The 13,343-nt window shown below is 47.3% G+C and overlaps 1 protein-coding gene across 1 annotated transcript in view; it reads right to left on the bottom strand.

The window, feature by feature from the left end:
- The window catches only part of LATS2 (large tumor suppressor kinase 2), a 97,879-nt gene extending 89,253 nt beyond the window's left edge, over nucleotides 1–8,626 (bottom strand). Inside the window, exon 1 of the mRNA XM_023190609.1 lies at nucleotides 8,347–8,626. The gene's annotated coding sequence lies outside the window, so the exon portion shown is untranslated. The remainder of the gene's footprint in view (nucleotides 1–8,346) is intronic.
- Nucleotides 8,627–13,343: the final 4,717 nt, after the last annotated feature.

Here is a 13,343-nt window from a genome sequence, read left to right on the forward strand (position 1 = left end):
CAAGCCTGTAATCCCAGCACTTTGGGAGGCTGAGACGGGCGGATCACGAGGTCAGGAAATCAAGACCATCCTGGCTAACACAGTGAAACCCCGTCTCTACTAAAAAATACAAAAAACTAGCCGGGCGTGGTGGCGGGCGCCTGTAGTCCCAGCTACTCGGGAGGCTGAGGCAGGAGAATGGCGTGAACCCGGGAGGCGGAGCTTGCGGTGAGCCGAGATCTGGCCACTGCACTCCAGCCTGGGCGATAGAGCGAGACTCCATCTCAAAAAAAAAAAAAAAAAAAAAGCAAACCAAAGCAAAGCAAAGCCCAACCCAGCCCCACCTGCCTGGCTCACTCCTACTCCTAGAACCTCAGCCAAGGACCCCTCCCACAGAAGGAGCTTCCTGACCTCCCCAGTCTAAGGGACCACACATGTTCACTCCCAGCCCTTCCCATAGCACCATCACTGGCTGGTGTCTTCCTCTTGAAGAAACTGACAGCACCATGAGGGCAGGAGCATCCTGTTTGGTTTACCCCCATCTACTCCCGGGCATGTGCACACAGGCCCACAAACATCTGTTGAAAGACACAGGTAGTCACTTAGCACCGAGTCTGCGTCCTCCGTTCCACAATGAGGACAAAGCCTGCCAGTGCCACCCCAAAGGTCTAAGGTGATGAGGAGAACGAAGCCTCAATCAACAGCAGTGCCTTCTCTGAAGTTTAACATGCAGGTCTAAATGAAATGTGCCTGAGGGAGGTTCACAGAACAAAAGTCGCAGGACTATGGTATATTATTCAGCTATAAAAAGGAAGGAAATCCTGTCATATGCAACAATAAAGATGAACCTCAAGAACATTTTGCTAAGTGAAATAAGCCAAACACAAAAAGGAAATATTGTATGCAGTTATGTGAGTTACATAGAGACAGAAAGAAGAGAGATTACCAGAAGCAAGGCGAACAGGGAATTTTTATTTAAGGGGTACAGTCTTTGGGATGATGAAAAAGTCTTGCCGGGCGCGGTGGCTCAAGCCTGTAATCCCAGCACTTTGGGAGGCTGAGACGGGCGGATCACGAGGTCAGGAGATCGAGACCACCCTGGCTAACACAGTGAAACCCCGTCTCTACTAAAAATACAAAAAATTAGCCGGGCGAGGTGGCCGGCGCCTGTGGTCCCAGCTACTCGGGAGGCTGAGGCAGGAGAATGGCGTGAACCCGGGAGGCGGAGCTTGCAGTGAGCTGAGATCCCGCCACTGCACTCCAGCCTGGGTGACAGAGCAAGACTCCGTCTCAAAAAAAAGAAAAAGTCTTATATATAGACAGTGGTGATGTTTGCAGTAATGATGCATTTAATGCCACTTAACTGAACTGTATACTTACAAATGGTTAAAAGGATAAATATTATGTATATTTTTCCTCAATTTTTAAAAATGGGGAAAAAAGTCTCCTAACTACTCCTGTTTAGCAAACTCGTTTGAACAACAGCTCTCTTTTTAAACATAGCTACCTGGCTGGGGGTAGTTGCTCACGCCTATAATCCTAGCACTTTGGGACCCGGAGACAGGCAGATCACTTGCGGTCAGGAGTTCAAGACCAGCCTGCCCAACATGGCCAAATCCCCTCTCTACTAAAAATGCAAAAATTAGCTGGAAATCGCTCGAACCTGGGAGGCAGGGGTTGCAGTGAGCCGAGGTCATTCCACTGCACTTCAGCCTAGGCAACAGAGCGGGTCTCCATCTCAAAAACAAACAAACAAATAAATAAATATAGCTACACAATGAGAAGACTGGACCTAGGGACTGGGTAGGACATAGCAGGGCAAAGTCTCCACATGAAGTCCAAACCCCAGCGCAGCTGCACCTCCCCACCCCACTGGCCCTCCACCACACAGACACTGACTCACAGCAGAGCTGTGCTCCTAGAGACACTTGGGGTGTTAAGCATCTGTGGGTGCCCCAAACATTCAAATAATAAAATCAACCAGGGTGGTCAAGTGTGGACACTTCTATGTCGATGTCTATTTATACCTGAGCTAAGAAATACTAAGTGGCTGTGCCCTTAAACAGAAGCCAGATCAGGAGTCCTGGTTTTTCTTTCCTTTTCCATTCCCCCCTCAACATTTGCATATGAAAAATTTCAATCATACAAAAAGGCTGAGAGGATTATTCAGTGACATCCCCAAACCTACCACCTGATTTTGTTTGGTACAGAGGTAGGGGGAGGGCCCCACACCCTGTTCTGATTTTTTCTCCATCTCCCACCACAGTGAGGCACTAGTCCAGGAACACCACAGGGGCTGTCCTTGTCTTAAGTGAATACGCAAAATAGCACCTACGGATAAACTGTGTTCTTGCCTCAGTACTTTAGAAAGGATGAAACTTTCCTTCAGTTTCATAAAGAATGAAAGTATTTTTTCAGCTTGAGACTGTGTATTTTAAGCTTTAGTTTGAAGACAGTTGATTTCATGACCAAATTATGAACTTTTGAAAGAATTTTCATGAGAATACTCATCAGTCAAGACTGCAGCTGGAAATGAACAACTCTGACACACTACTATACCATTTTAATGAAACTTCACATATGGGAAATTTTTCTTTTATCAAGAGTTTTATAAATATGATCCTCATCGATGTGGACTTTAAAATGGGGATATCAAGCAAAGTAAATCTAACTTTGGAAATTTCTCTGGCATCACCAATTGATTTAAACACACTTTAAATAAGAAACCACAAACACGAATTTTAAAACTGTAACAACTCACAAAACAAAAACACCTCATTCTCTAAATCCAGAGCTGAGACAACTACTAAATCCCATGCTTAATATAGGTGACCTGTGTAAACAATGTGAGAGCAAAATTTTAAACATGCCTTTAATTTGGTCCTTCCAAACCCAATTCCAACCCGCAATCCAATCCTGGAAAACGCTATCAGATGTTCAGGAATTTTTATTCTAATTTATCCTAGTGCTTCACAAACCCACACTGGCTGCCAAACACACATCAAGCACCAACCAAGGAACCAACCAAACCAATATCTCATGGGACCGGCACTAATGACACACGTTGGCATTTTCTGAAGCAGGATTTCTTGGACCTAAAATTCCAGCTATTATTTAAATCATATCCCTACTATAATTAACTAGCAAAGCTGAAACTAAATCAGGCAGATGGGCCAGGCCTCCAGCCAGACGCTAAATGTCAGAATCATAAACCACTCTGTGGACGTAGCACTTCAGCACTGCCCAGGCCAGGAAGGCACAGGCCAAGGGCTACCTCTCATAATGAGGGTCTTTGGAGAAGGCAGCGATTGCATTCCTCCGGGGATCCAGGAAAACACACTTGAGAAGAATTCCCACTCTCCAATAGCAGCATCATCACAAGGCCTCAGAGGGTTTGGCATTGCCATATGTGCCCTGAGCACTGTGCTGGACACTATGAGGTCTCACCCAGGTAGAATAGGGTCTAGTTTGGGGGGGGGGGGGGGGGGGGGGGGGGGGCATGGTCTTAGTCTGGTTGCCCAGGCTGGAGTGCAGTGGCAAGATCTGAGGGGAAGTTTTACCATGAAGATGGGGTTTCGCCATGTTGCCCAAGCTCATCTCGAATTCCTGGACTTAAGCGATCCACCTGGCTCGGCCTCCCAAAGTGTTGGAATTACGGGCATGAGCCACCATGCCCAGCCAGGGTCTCACTTCTACATAAGCTTACAGTCTAGGGGAAAAAGACACCATCACATTCTCTATTAGACAGCTTTGTACATGATATTTTTATGATATTCATTATGCAAATATAAATGGCATAAAAAAATTGAGCTATAGAAGTCTGTACTGAAGATATCTCCACAGAGTGACCAAGTTGCAGATACATTATTAGTTCTTTGCAGAATTCCTAATAGCAAGGGACCCAACAGGATGGGCCATCTTACATTCAAGTTCATAGCCCAGCAGGTGTTCTCAATCGTTAAGAAAGGCTTGCCTCCTCTGTGCCCCTCCAAGTTTTGGATATGCTCCAGCTAGGGAGTTAGAACACCCCTCCCATTTGAGAATCACTGCTATGGACTTAAGTAATAAATACTGTGACTGTCCAAAGAATCCCTGCCTACTTCCATGGAGGAGCACAATTCTTCAGGAAGGTGTTGAGATTATTTGGAGAAGGTATCTTAGAGAAAGGGATGTTTCACCAAAATCAGAAAGGTTGAAGGGCTATGATTTGATGGAGAAAGTGTGAAGCTATTCTTGGAGGATGGAACTTCCAATGAAAAGGTTCAAATGTGGGAGAGAAAGATGAACACAACAACCAAAAAATGTTGGGGAGGGGGCAGGTGTTGTGCGGGTACACTTAATGAGAAAACAGGAGTAAGACTCCCGAGGAAGAATGGAGTTAACTAGTAATGAACCATGTTGGCTCTTAGCATTCCTGCTCAAGATAACTGCCTAGAGGCGGGGAGGCTCACTATTCCAGAGGCCCACTCCTTTCAAAATCCAGCTTACACTCTTAAGATCCTTACCGTCCTAACTGATCAAGGGTCTCTAGGATCTAAACTACGCCACAAGATTCTAACAATCACTGTTAATAAGAAATACAAACCATGGCCACAAAATATGGGATTTTTTCATTTTCCTCCCAGAAAAATTCCCATGTATGTCACATATTGTCACACAAACAAAAAGGATTTGTGAATTAACTTAAAACACTTGTCACAATTAACTTGACATGGTCTAGATGATAACCAACAAAGTCTTCCCAGGGTAAATGGCAAACATTAAACAATGCCAAATTTCCATTCTAATTTTAACATCATAACCAATGTCTTTATTTCCAATATTACCTTGCTTTTCTCATACTTTCAAAATATAATAATCATGTAACATCAGCCTTAAAAATACTGAGCGAACAGCTGATTAACAGTGAAACGAATAGCCCAAGCAGGGCTGCCCTCACACTGGGGCCATCACAGGGCACTCTATGTAATAAAGCCCATTACAGAGAGCAGTAGTGACCTAGCATACAATGGGAACGATGCCCTGGACTTGTGTAATTTGAAGGCCAATCCTTCTGGACGAATTACTAAGCAATAGACTTTTTAAAAGAAGATTGAGAGAATGTTTAGAGCTAGAGGTCAGTCACTTCCATCAAGCCTTACCCGTCTTTCTGTTCATCAGAATATTTCGGTACTTTTTAGAACAGATTTAGTCAACACAGAGTCAATGCATTTGAATTTATCTTCTGTATTTCTTCACGCCGTTTTTTAAAAGTCAGTAAGAACTACTGTTTAGAAGTTTCACGTGATTTTTAAAAAATATAAAAGCTTTTCAAAAATGGCGTTGGTATGATTTTTCCAATACCAAAAAGAACACCTCTCCCCTAAACCCAGCTTCCAGAAATCCTTCCTCTGTTTATGGACAGTTTATCAGCTTCGACCCCCATGCTACCCCACCCCTCGGTGGAGTTTAAGAGCCCAGGGCTGGCTATTTACAACACAGCATTTAAAATAACAAGGAATCTTATTGTAAAAGCATTCCCCTCCTACTAAAAGAAAGCCCCTCCCACCAACCCTGTGATTTGGTAAGGAACACGTACAGCTCCAATTTACAGTATTTAAACTATTTCAAACTCGATGAAGAAGCCAGAAGAATCCCTTCCAGTTCTGTAATTCATTGCTTCTAGTAATTCACCTTGGTAATTTTGCAAGACAGGATAGCCTCTGCTCAGATACCTTACACTGCCTGCCTGAGATTTGGAAAGTTATTAAATATTCACCAACTTATTTTCAAACGAATGCCGGTATATTCATTATTCTATTATTATTATTACATTCAGTGCCTCCTATACCTGCATGAGACAAAATTTTGTAAGACACTGAATAACACATCTTGCTAATTACAATTAAACAGACGTCATAAACAGTTTATACACTCCCATTCTGGAATATTTTTTCTGTTACTACCTTATTACAACGGTTGTTTCAGGAAAAAAAAAAAACTTAAAACATACAAAGCAGCTTACCAAAAATATACAAGATTTAGTACAAATTTCCTAATAATCAGCCATGAGTTACTTTTTGTATGATTAAGGGAAGGCCCCTCATCTTCTAAGTTAAAATTTTAAGCAGAACACTTGTGTAAGATCACACACATTTTGTGATTTCGCATTCAAATTTCAGTATATTTGTTTCTTATTAAAATATGGGCAAATTTTCCTCTAAAAATGTACATATTTGTTGAATACTTTGTGAAAAGAGCCGTTCAGCTATTAATCTGAATTATTTACCGGCCAAACGTATACTCTATGGCTAAGTAGTTAAGGTGAAATAATTTTTTTAACGCTATTACATTAAAAACACTCTTGGCTGGGTGCTGTGGCTCTCGCCTGTAATCCCAGCATTTTGAGAGGTCGGCGGATCACGAGGTCAGGAGATCGAGACCATCCTGGCTAACACGGTGAAACCCTGTCTCTACTAAAAATACAAAAAGCTAGCCGGGCGAGGTGGCGGCGCCTGTAGCCCCAGCTACTCGGGAGGCTGAGGCAGGAGAATGGCGTGAACCCGGGAGGCGGAGCTTGCAGTGAGCCGAGATCGCGCCACTGCACTCCAGCCCGGGCGACAGAGGGAGACTCCGTCTCAAAAGAACAACAACAACCACAACAACAACAACAACAAAACACTCTTATATCCATCCTAGAGAAGTGTGAAAATGTAAAAGTTCTTGTTCAAAATTCTTGTCAGGTGGGGCGCGGGTGGCTCACGCGAGTAATCCCAACACTCTGGGAGACCGAGGCAGGTGGATCACCTGAGGTCAGGAGTTCGAGAGCCAGCCTGGCCAACACGGCGAAACACGTCTCTACTAAAAATACAAAATTATCTGGGCTGGCGGCGGGCGCCTGTAGTCCCAGCTACTTGGGACGCTGAGGCAGAAGAATCGCTTGAACCTGGGAGACAAAGGTTGCAGTGAGCCGAGATCGCGCCACTGCCCTCCAGCCTGGGAGACAGAGCGAGATCCTGTCTCAAAACAACAACAAAATTTTTGTCAACAGAATTTGAAAGTTAAGTTGTTTCATAGTTATCCTCGCAAAATAGCATTTCTCATCCAAAGGCCTCAGAACAGCCGCCAGCCGCCGAGTTCACTCGGGACCCTGTTACCGGCTGCTTGGCGCCCGGGTCGGGTGGGTTTTACCTTCTTCAGGGTCCATTCCTCGCCTCGCCCCCCGCTCCCACCCCTCGGGACACCGGAGACTTGGACTTTACAAACGGGTTTGCTCCAGGCCGCACTCCGTCCCCGAGGGAAAGCTCCCCAGAACTTCTGGAGTTGGGCAGCGTGGCAAGATGTGAATGATGTCAGAATCCCCATCTCCAGAGTCCGCCCGGAGCTACGCGCAGGTGAGCTTGCATCAGAAGAGAAAGCCAAGCCCCCGACACGTCGCTACACTAGGGCACGGGAATGGCGTGTTATGCAACAGCCGCCGCTCGCGTGGCCACGAAAGCGCTCCTGCGGCTCGGGCCGCGTCCCGCCAAGACCGTGAGCAAACTCGCAGAGTCGCGCGGCAGCCGGCCGGGAGACGCCGAGCAGGGCCTCCGCGGCCGGGAGGAACGGCGCCCCCACGGTCCGGAGGTCTCTGCGGGGCTGACTGGCCCGCGGGCTGGCGGCGCGGCCGCGGGGAACGGGGTTGGAAACGTGTGGCCCGAGCTGAGGCGGCGCAGCCACGGGGGCTGAGGGGCGGCGCGGCCTCGGCTGCCGCACGGCCGTGGGTCTGTCGGCTCGCGGGACGACGGGGCGGCCGGCGGGGGCGAACGGGGCGGGCCCCGAACGACTGACTGGCCCCTGGGACGATGGCGCGGCCGAGAGGACGGCCCGGCTCCGTGGGACCGCTGCGCGGCCGGACGCGGGGGTCCCGAGGCTGTCAAGGGCGCCCGGCCCGGCGTCTAGTGGAAAGCCGAGCCCCCGGGGACAGCGGAAGCAGAGGCGCGCCCGGCGCTACGGCCTTTGGGATCTGGGACACCGCCCCCGGCCCGCACCGCCCCTGCCCCGCCGGGATCCCGGCCGCCCCCGCCGCCGCACAACAAAGCGGCGCAGCCCCGCTGCCCCCGCCCGACGCCGGCCTCCAACTTCCCCGGCTCCTCCGGAACCGGCTCCGCGGGCTCCGCACGGCCTGGACGACGCGCCGCCGGGCGGGGGCGGCTCCGGGCGGGCGCGGACCGTGGGGGCAGGGCGCAGGGCTCCGTCCGGACAAACTTCCTCGGCCGCCCCGCCGGGCGCCCTTCCCGGAGCCTCGGCCCCGTGGTGGGTGCGCGGAGCCGCAGGGCTCCACCGCCTGGCGAAAACTCTCGCCACCCTCCCGGCGGCCGCCCCGACCCCGGCCCCCAGCCCCCTCACCTCCAGGGGCGCGGTCTACACCCTTGGGGGCGTCCTGGCCCGCGGCTCCCGGGCCTCGCGCGCCGGGAGACCGGGCACTGGTGGCTGGAGCTGCTGCTGGCCCCGCAGGGACGGGGGAGCCCCGGGCGGCGGCGGTGGCGTGGACGGCGACTGCTCCATCTTCCCGGGGCGCTCACGCCGCGGTTCCAAAGCGCAGACCCAAGTGGGACATTCGCTACATTGTTGGCATTCCACGGGCGTCACGTGACCCCGCCTCCCGCGTCACTCTCGGCCGCATACCAGCCCGGGCGGGGCGCCTGCGGCCCCTGCTCCTCCGCGGCCGCTCCGCCCAGCCCCGCCCGGCCGCGCTTCCTGCCTCCGGCCGCGACCGCCACCTGCCCGCGGCCTCCCTGCCGGTCTGCGGTAGCTCGCCGGGGCCTCTCGGACCTACTTGACTCTCTGCTAGCCGCCCCCAAACTTGAGTATTTGCCCTCTCTCGACTGCACTTGTATTAAAAGTTGGTAACTGTTGTTAAAGCCACTATTCTTAAGTATCTCATACCAGTCTTGGTCAGGGGAAAGAAAAAGCAGGCCTGAAAGATCCACCAAGTTACCAACTAGGGGCGGGACACTAAAAATAGGGGCAGGAAAGGACAGACGGCTATTGGGACAGTGGAATCAAACAATTAACAAGAACGTCTGCCAGAAGCGGTGGCTCGCGCCTGTAATCCCAGCACTTTGAGAGGTTTAGGCGGGCGGATCACCTGAGGTCGGGAGTTCGAGACCAGCCTGACCAACATGGAGAAACCCCGTCTCTACTAAAAATACAAAATTAGCCAGGGGTGGTGGCGCATGCCTATAATCCCAGCTCTTTGGGAGGCTGAGGCAAGAGAATCGCTGGAACCCGGGAGGCGGAGGTTGCGGTAAGCTGAGATCGCATCACTGCACTCCAGCCTAGGCAACGAGCGAAACTCCGTCTCAAAAAAACAAAAAAGAACGTCTGATGCACACCCAAATTTAATCTGATTTAATTTAATCAACCTCCCCTCCCCGTGTATATTTTGTTTCTGATAAGTGTTTTCTGGTGTAGGAAATAGTACAGTACTATATACACTAGCAAGTGAGGTCGTGAGTTTTGAATAGCTCCACTATCCATTTGAGGACTTTGGATCTGGTACAGGGACAAAAGCAGAGATTGTGCAAAGATTCAGAGTAGAAATAATAGACTGGAAGCCAAATACTCAATCTACTTATGGCTCTCCTAACATCGTACTTCCTACCACGTACTTCTGTGGCAAGTGATGCTGAGGGTCAATATAGTTTTTAAAGTCAACTCGATTTCCTCTTTGACAAACTCTTGTGAAATTTTAAAATTTTACTCTCATGGGAAACAGTAATAAATGTCATTATCTGTGCACTATTTTGACAGTCTCTCTCAGCCTTCAGTCCCTGCTCCATCCTCCTCCCCTCCTTCCTCTCTTTCAGTCTCTTAAGGCCTCCGCTATTCCAGGGAATCTTCTCAGATCTCTGTTTTCTCTTCTTTGGGCTCTGATAGTCAAACTGTAATCCCTTCCTGCCAGCAGAAGTGTGCAAAAAAAAAAAAAAAGAAAAAGAAAAAGAAAAAAAAAGATACCATTGTGCAGCTTAGAATTCAATTTCATTTTTCTATAGTATCTTGTATGCTACCCACATATCTTGCACAGTACTAGGAGCAAAATAAGTCTCCAGCCAATATTCCGCAATTGAGCTCTACTGGCATTACCTATGTACCTTTCCACATTTTTTCCTTTTTTTCTTACAGACGGAGTCTCACTCCGTTGCCCAGGCTGGAGTGCAGTGGCACAGACATAACTTACTGCAGCCTACATCAGCCTTGAACTCCTGGGCGCAAGCCATCCTCCTGCCTCAGCCTCTAGGGTAGCTGGGAATACAGACGCACACCACCATGCTTGGCCTTGTTTCCACTCTTAAGCTGACTATACTTTCTCCACCCCAACCCCAAGTCACATGGCTGCTAATCTTTTTTTGTTGTGTGTTTAAAGATCCTGCCCCTGCTCTGCCTTCAAAGATGTAAACATAATTTTAAAAACACATGTGGAATGAAAAATATTATAAAATAGATTTAATGGACTTTAAAATTTGTGCATAAAATACCTAATAAAAATGTTGCAGTTACAATGATCATTTCAGCATTGTTTGCAGTAGTGAAAAATTGAGAAAAACCCCAAATGTCCCGTCGAAGGGTAGGAAAATAAAAGGTAGATATCCAAATGATGGAATATACACAGTAATTAACTTAATGAACTAGCTCTGTAGTTGTAACGGATAAATGACGGTAGAAAGAATTCAAAAGCAGTGTGGAGTGAAAAAAATAAGTTGCAGAACTATATATACATTGTGATACCATATTTATAAATAATCACAATCCCACAGAACCTAAAATGATCACATACTTTATATAAGTATAGACATAGAATGCAATATCACACACCAAATTCATGACAGCTGTTGCTTATATTAGAGGGAAGGAGGGAACTTGAGAGGATAAAAGAAATGAAGACTTCAACTTTACAATGCTTTCTTTTATTTAAAAAATGGAAACAAAACTGTCAAAATCTTAAAAGTTATTGGTTCTGGGTAGTTGGGTTCAGTAATGTGTGCTATATTATTCTTTGTGCCTTTTTAAAAAAACATTAAAAATTTTAAATTTTATACGTATATTTATATATATATATGAGAATAGAGACCAATTGGAAACAAGTAAGTTTCCAAGATAGGGGCTTGGTTGGGAAAGCTGACACACTCACATGGAAGAATGTTGTGATTAATGATTTGTGTTTATTAACATGGAGTCATTCGTTCCTTCTCATTTTTGTTTGTTGTTGTATGTTTGGGTTTTGTTTTGTTTTGCTTTTTTGTGTTTTGTCATAGGTACTTGCTATGAGCCATGTGCTAAGATAAATCATACACGGGATAACATGGTGAGCAAAATCACAAGATTTATCCCCTGGTGGAGTTTATAGTGTGGTAGAAGTATTCAAGGAAAACAACATGCTGGGCATGGTGGCTCCTGCCTGTAATCCCAGCGCTTTGGGAAGCTGAGATGGGTGGATCACTTGAGGCCAGGAGTTCAAGACCAGCCTGGCCAACAGAGTAAGATCCCAACTCTACTAAAAACAAAAAAAAGAAAGGAAGAACAGCAACAATGTGTTTATTTTATATGTATATACAATAAACTATGTACACATACATATTTTTAAAACTATTTTTAAAGCCCAGAAAATTGCACAGCCAAATGTTAACAGTGGTAGTCTCTGGATGTAGTGTAGTGATTCTGGGTGATTTTGTCTTATAATTCCTGATACTTCTATAGTAGGATAGTTAACAGAATTTTTGAGATGGAGTTGTGCTCTGTCGCCTAGTCTGGAATGCAGTGGTGCGATCACAGCTCACTGCAACCTTGCAACCTTCATCTCCTGGATTCAAGTGATTCCCCTGCCTCATCCTCTGGAGTAGCTGAGATTGCAGGCATGCTCCACCACACCTGGCTAATTTTTGTATTTTTATTAGAGATGGGGTTTCACCATGTTGGCCAGGCTGGTCTCGAACTCCTGACCTCAGGTGATCCGCCTGCCTTGGTCTTCCAAAGTGCTGGGATTACAGGCTTCAGCCACCATGCCTGGTCCAGAAAATGTTTTAAAGTTAATCAGTTAAATAAGCACATCTACATAATGTATCTAGCTGAGAAGACGAGAAAAAGAGACAACACAAGACCAGCTGAGCATAGAGCCGAGAGTAGTGACAAAATTGGAGTGTATAAATTAACTAACATAGTTTATACATATGTGTATGTGTGTGTCCTTATTCTATACCAAGTATTGCTCTAAATTTGTATATTAGCTCATTTTATTCTCAAAACGACCATGTTATTCAACCCATTTTATAAAAGAGGATCCTGAAATGCAGACAGCTCAAGTAACTTGCCCAAGATCAAAGAGTGGAGATTCAGACCTTCATAGATGTAACTCCAGAGCTTGGAAACACTGAATTATAATGCCCTCTCTAGGTAATCTCAAGAAGTAATGAGACTGGGCACGGTGGCTCATGCCTGTAATCCCAGCACTTTGGGAGGCCAAGGCTGGTGGATCATAAGGTCAGGAGTTCGAGAGTAGCCTGGCCAAGATGGGGGGAAACGCTGTCTCTATTAAAAATACAAAAATTAGCTGGGCATGGTGGCAGGTGCCTGTAATCCCAGCTACTTCGCAGGCTGAGGCAGGAGAATCGCTTGAACCCAGGAGGTGGAGGTTGAAGTGAGTGGAGACCACACCACTGCACTCTAGCCTGAACAACAGAGCAAGACTTCGTCTCAAAAAAAAAAAAAAAAAAAGCCATAATTACAGCATACTCATAAGTAAGGAAACTGAAAACAAATTAACTCCCTTATGCTTCCTCTGAAAGAGGAATGGACTTTGTGGAGTGAGGAAGAGGGGAACTCAAAGACTTGTGTCTCCAGCCTCAACCAAAGCAGAGAACGATTCCAGGCCTAGCAGACACAGAGAATCCACTTGCTCGTGAGGCCTCTGCAGTTGTGAAACCAGGATAGTGAAAGGTTCTCTCCCTGAGGCTCCTATAGAATATACCTATGGCCGGGCGCGGTGGCTCACACCTGTAATCCCAGGACTTTGGGAGGCCAAGGCGGGCGGATCACTGAGGCCAAGAGTTCTAGACCAGCCTGGCCAACATGGCGGAACCCTTTCTCTACTAAAAATGCAAAAATTAGCCAGGCATGGTGGTGCATGCCTGTAATCCCAGCTACTCGGGAGACTGAGGCACGAGAATCGCTTGAGCCCAGGAGGTGGAGGTTGCAGTGAGCCAAAATGGCGCCACTGCACTCTAGCTTAGGCGACAGAGCCAGACTCTATCTCAAGAAAAATAAAATAGGCCGGGCGCGGTGGCTCAAGCCTGTAATCCCAGCACTTTGGGAGGCCGAGACGGGCGGATCACGAGGTCAGGAGATCG

Source organism: Piliocolobus tephrosceles, chromosome X (assembly GCF_002776525.5).
Source record: "Piliocolobus tephrosceles isolate RC106 chromosome X, ASM277652v3, whole genome shotgun sequence".
Taxonomy (NCBI): Eukaryota; Metazoa; Chordata; class Mammalia; order Primates; family Cercopithecidae; genus Piliocolobus; species Piliocolobus tephrosceles.